The sequence below is a fragment of the Thunnus albacares genome, chromosome 10 (assembly GCF_914725855.1).
Source record: "Thunnus albacares chromosome 10, fThuAlb1.1, whole genome shotgun sequence".
NCBI classification, from domain to species: domain Eukaryota; kingdom Metazoa; phylum Chordata; class Actinopteri; order Scombriformes; family Scombridae; genus Thunnus; species Thunnus albacares.
This window is the reverse complement of record NC_058115.1, coordinates 27,661,721-27,667,351: the sequence shown is the minus strand read 5'-3', so window position 1 is coordinate 27,667,351 and position 5,631 is coordinate 27,661,721.

The following is a 5,631-nucleotide window of genomic DNA, read 5'->3' as shown; positions in this document are numbered from 1 at the left end:
ACGTCATGATAAACAACGTCATGATAATGAAGTCAACGAGGTGGATTCAACCGTTTAAGTTTAACAGATTTAGTTTTTTATTCACAAATGTCGTTTTTTCAAAAAAAGAAAGAAAGAAAATTATTTTATAAATATATATATATTATATATTTATAAATATTTTCTCTGTTCCTTAATAATTTTACCTTTTTAAGTCTCTAAAATAATTGCAATACATAATAACATTTACATTTTTTGGAAACATAAAACTTCCGTTATTTTATTTCAATGTACTTATTTATTCACTATATATTTAAATATTTTTATTTTATTTCAATTTTATAATTCAGCCTGCTCCTACAAGTTGATCTTGTCAAATTTATTTGCTTGTATGTTTTATTGTTTTTATTCTGTGTACTTTTGCTTGTTTGCTTTTATTGTTTTTATCATTTGTTTTGTACTTTTGCCTGTGTACTCTGTAAAGTACTTTGGGTTGCTTCTGGGTATGAAATGCGCTATATAAATAAATTTGCCTTGCCTTATTTTATTTTATTTTATTTTATTGTCCCGGAAGAAGCCATACTATGTTATTTTTATTTCATATTAATAAAGGCAAATTTACAGGTAAAAATACTAATTTTGTATTCACAAAGGTGGTAAAACAGTACATTGACCTGCTTTGTTTCTCTATGAATCCAAAGACTGTGAAAATTATACAGATTTCTATTTCATTTAAAATCTTTATTACATGGTTAATTAATCAGCAAATTATTTTCTTAATTAATCAATTTATTCTTTGGTCTACAAAATGTCAGAAAATATTAAGAAGGACTGAAAATTTTGGTGTGCTACTCCCGTCAGTTAATCAGTGAGAGGCCCCCGCTGGCAGCTGGCAGTGGTTTCCCCTGACGCATGAGGCAGTTGGCTTAAGATCATCATAACTCCTCCAGTGCTCATTGCCTCATGCACAGGGGAAGACCAACCCAACACAGCCAGCTGTGTGCCGGGGCCCCTTGAAATCCTGTGTGAGGGGGGAACCCCACCTCCACCACCTAGCCAGAGCCCATCCCCGCAGCCTAAGCCAGACAGGAATGAGGGGCCAAGTCTGCTTCCGGTGAGGGAAACGTATAGCCGACCTTCAAAGCATGGTAGAATAGATCCACTTCTGCAAGCTGTACTTCAATAAGGGGAACAAGAAGAGGGCAGATACACACGCCTTGAGGCTCAGAATGAGAGAGTAATTCAATTATTTGAAAGAATGTTTGAGAAAATATTAATCTTTTTTTTGTATCCAATGGAGATGAATTCATTTTGAAGGTTGTTTTTTGTTTTTGTTTTTTTGTTATTAGTGATCAAATAATATGTCCACAGACAGACTTTTCTTTTGCCTTTGTCCAAATATTTTGAGATGAACCCAAAAAAATAAGACAACATTACATCTATTTATATGTGTTCCAGTTATAAATAATCATGGTCCAGCAGCTGCTGGGCTGGTGCAGAGATGCGGCCTGCCAGTGTGCTTCTCCTTGCTGCACCACTGACCTATGAGAGAAAGAGAGAAGACATATTATTCTCGATTAGAGAAAATAAAAAGTCACACTATAGGTGGTTAAAAAAGACAGTAATGATGATCCCAAGACCTTGCACCACTGACTGCAACAGCACAAGGGGCTTGATCCACATTGTCCCTCCATGTGTCCTGTACAATGTCCCCAAAGCCCGAGCAGATGTTATGGAGGGCTGCACAGCAGGTTATTATTGGAAGTACAAATGTAGGGTCCACCTCCAGGGCCTTGAAGAAAATGCTGTAGCACCTTGTTTTCATCATGCCAAAGTGGTTCGCTATAGAGTGTTAGGATGCAGACTGGCTGCTCCATGCAGGGGTACCCACCATCCCCTACAAGGAAGTAACCTGCAGGAGGGTACAACAGATCTGTGAGGAAAGAGCTGTTTTTGAGCACTCTTGTGTAGTGGACTGATCCTGGGTATCCTGTGAAATTATCTAAAAACTTGCCACTACTGTCACAGACTGCCTGGAGCTGGATGGAATGAAACAGCTTCCTGTTCAGATAGTCTTTCGAGGCAGGACCTGCAGGTGCCTTGATCCTTATGTGGCACCCATCAATTGCACCCACATAGGTTTTAAAGGCATCTTGCTGTGCTAGTGCAGCAAAGCCTTGTCCAACCACATCCAACTCATGGGGCTTGGGGAATTGGATACAGCGCTTCCTCTTGTCCTCTATCTTCTGAGCCACCTCATGGACAGCACGGAAGATGCTGGTCTTTGGAAAAGCAAAGGCACAGCAAACCACACTGTAGGATGCCCCATGAGCCAGCCAATAAAGGAAGATGAGAATCTCCAGCTCAGGTTCTCAGCCATGGGTCTTGTCAGTGCATACTTGTGCCATCAACATATTCACAGCACCATGTGTGAGCCAGAAATCCATCTTCAGGTCATCCACACCATCAAAATACAACTACAGCAATGGTACTGAAGTGTCCACTACAGTATAACGGATAGGTCTGGAAAGACAGAATAAAATCAATATGATGCCACTGACATAGTTAGAATCTATGACAGTGGTCATTAGTACCTGCTTTCCTTTCATTTTTGAAATTAGAAAGCAACATATTGTAGCCTTGTTCCAGTGGGAAAAATAAATGTCACCATCTTACATGCTTTTGAATAATAAGTAAACTATAACACATTACATTACATTCATTTAGCAGATGCTTTTACTCAAAGTGACTTACAATCTGGGCTTGACAGCACCTGCCAAATGCGGGTAGAATTCAGCAGTGGTGTGTAACACTTCTGAGGATATAAACCTCTCTCTCTCTCTCTCTCTCACAAACACACACACACACACACACACACACACACACACACACACACAGCTAGCTGAATCAGGAAACAACTGAATAGACAAAAAGAATTTGCTCTATATTGCAGAGATTTCTTCTATTTGTATTATTTACTGTTGTTGTCAATAAATATTTAAATATACAAAGTTTTTCTCTATTTAGGTTTTTTCAGTTTAGTTTTTATCTTTTCAATTAATCTTCTACACCCCTGCACCACTTTTATTATATGCAATACAAAGCTACTCCTTTTAAGTCTTTGTCTTAATCGGTTGCATGTTTTCATACAAAAGGATCTTTGCGCACAACCTTATCAGAGCTGAATATTTGATGACTATAGTGTAATACATTTTATGTAGTTGTTATTTGGGTGTTTACAGTGGTCATTTACATTTAAAGGATTGTAAATCTAGTTCTTCAAATAAATTGTAGCACACCCTATTCAATTTTAATAAAATAAAATGTAATTTCCCAACAACATAATTGTGGCTTGTGAAAATGCTGAGTGGCTAGTTACTTTGGAAAACCACTAGCCACAGTGGCTGGTGAGCAAAAAAAGTTAATGTCCAGCTCTGCGTACAGCTTCATGTTACTACATAATCTCATTGATTACACCTGGAATTAATCATAATCTAACTCATTGCAATTACTATACACTTGAATTACTGTAACACAGTTAGGATGTTGGCTATATAGTTTTCCCTAATATAACTAATTATTTCCAATATTGTAGGGGAGAACAGGGTTGGTTGTCACATTCATTGAGATGTAGCTCCCTAGAGGGCACTGTTAAGACATTTTCAGAATAGGGGTCAGAGGTCAACTACAAGGTCATTTCAGGAGGTAACACACTTGATATTGAAGTGAGAGAATATCCGGTATGCGGTATTTCTCTTCTAGGCTTTTACACAATGGGTTTATAATAAAGCAATTATTACCATTAAAAAGTATGAGGAGAGAGCTATTGTTTAGATAATTTTTTTCTTAGCCACATGTGGTTGTTAGCTTTGCCGGTAGCAAAAAAAAAAACCCAGTTGGGGATGCTTGTCACATTCTCTTCGTGGTTGGTTGTCACATTTTTGAACATTCAACACGAAATTAAACTTTTTAAATTCATTTTCATTTTGCCTCCATTTTTTAAAAAAAAATCCCCATTAAAATAACACAGGGACAACCAACCCCACAATAGGGGATGGTGGATTATGAGCCTATTTACCAAATGCCGATGTGGGCCTAATGTAATCATGAACTGAAATGGGAAATGGCACAATAAAGCGCTGTGCATAACTGCAGACGATCCATTGTGGCTACTGACTACAAGGGCAAGTGCATTCCATTTAAATCCAGCACTCATCGCCCGCCCACTGTCCCTCTTCCTTTCCAAGTGGCCTCCATGTGACGTATGTTATTACGTAATACCAAGGGCTGAGGGGAATTTGAACTGCTAATGAAACACATTCCCTAATAAAGACTGAGTGTTGTTGCTGTACTCAACATGTTCCACTTGGTGTTGCCAAAGCTCCATCAAACCATCTTGCATTTAAAGTCTACCCAACAACAGGACTGAGGTCTGTTCCTACTGAGGGCTCAGGACAACTTTGCTGAGTGTAGCCAAGAATCCATACATTTGTTCATGTTCCAGGATTTTAACGGCACTCCAGGTTTTACTCAGCTAAATCATGCAGATAACTCAGGAAACCTGCTGCGTGAAAAAGGCACGTCATGTCAGGCTTTGAATCAAAAACATACATAGTGATGAATACAGAGCAGACAGATCAAATCCAGACTATATATTAAGTGAATTGATTACATAAAGCTTAAATGTTTAATGTTCAAAATCCCGGTAAAGAAGGAGGAAAACAACAGATCTAAAATATTGTATTTACAGTTGCATTTACAGTTGCTGTTAATCCAACATTAATATTCACCTGCTTAATGAGCAGGTAAACATTAATCAACAGTGTAATTGTCCTAGAGAGAAGACATAGCTGCTAATAATATACTCTACACATTAAGAAAAAAGATCAATGCTAAGATACTTGTTCACCATTTTTTTCACATTACCTTCCATGACCATTTTCATAATCTTTATGAAGCAAATTCCTACCTTTCCCACAATGTTTAGCTTTTTAAAAAACCTCAAAGGAGTAGAGAAGAGGGTGCATGTATCTGTGAATGTATGAGCTTATAAAGAGCGACACAGTCTTTGAATACCAGGACATTTGTATGATCATGGCTGCACCTCATCTTTAAAACACAAGTTGTCCTCTAGCTGCGTTGCATTCTGGTCTACTGAGGGCTTATCTCTGCCTCTTAAATGAATGTCTCCCAGTATGATCATTTAATGGCAGCAGAAAATCGTAGCTCTTAAAATGAAGCTTGCTCTGTTATATCAAGGGACTGACAACAAAACATGATGTTTAGGTTTGATCACTGCTATTTGTTACAGATGCACAGACTATTTGGTTGTGATTTCATAAAATTATCTTTTGCCTGTTATCAACAGGGCCCAGTTCTTCGTACGTGGATAACCAAGTTAACCAGATTATGACGATTTGACATGAGTCTGGATATTTTGGATCTTCAAAGCTGTCTGGAATCTGGAACTGTTGTCATAGCAACAAGTCCTTGGCCCAAACCTGCTAGAGTGCAAGCTTATTGACAGTTAGCTGGATCATGACCAAGATGTTTTATGGTGAACCCCACACATGAACTCATTTTCAGAGAAGATATAAACTCACCTAAAACATTCTTACTGTTAAGGGACCAATGGAGTCAGGACATATGGCA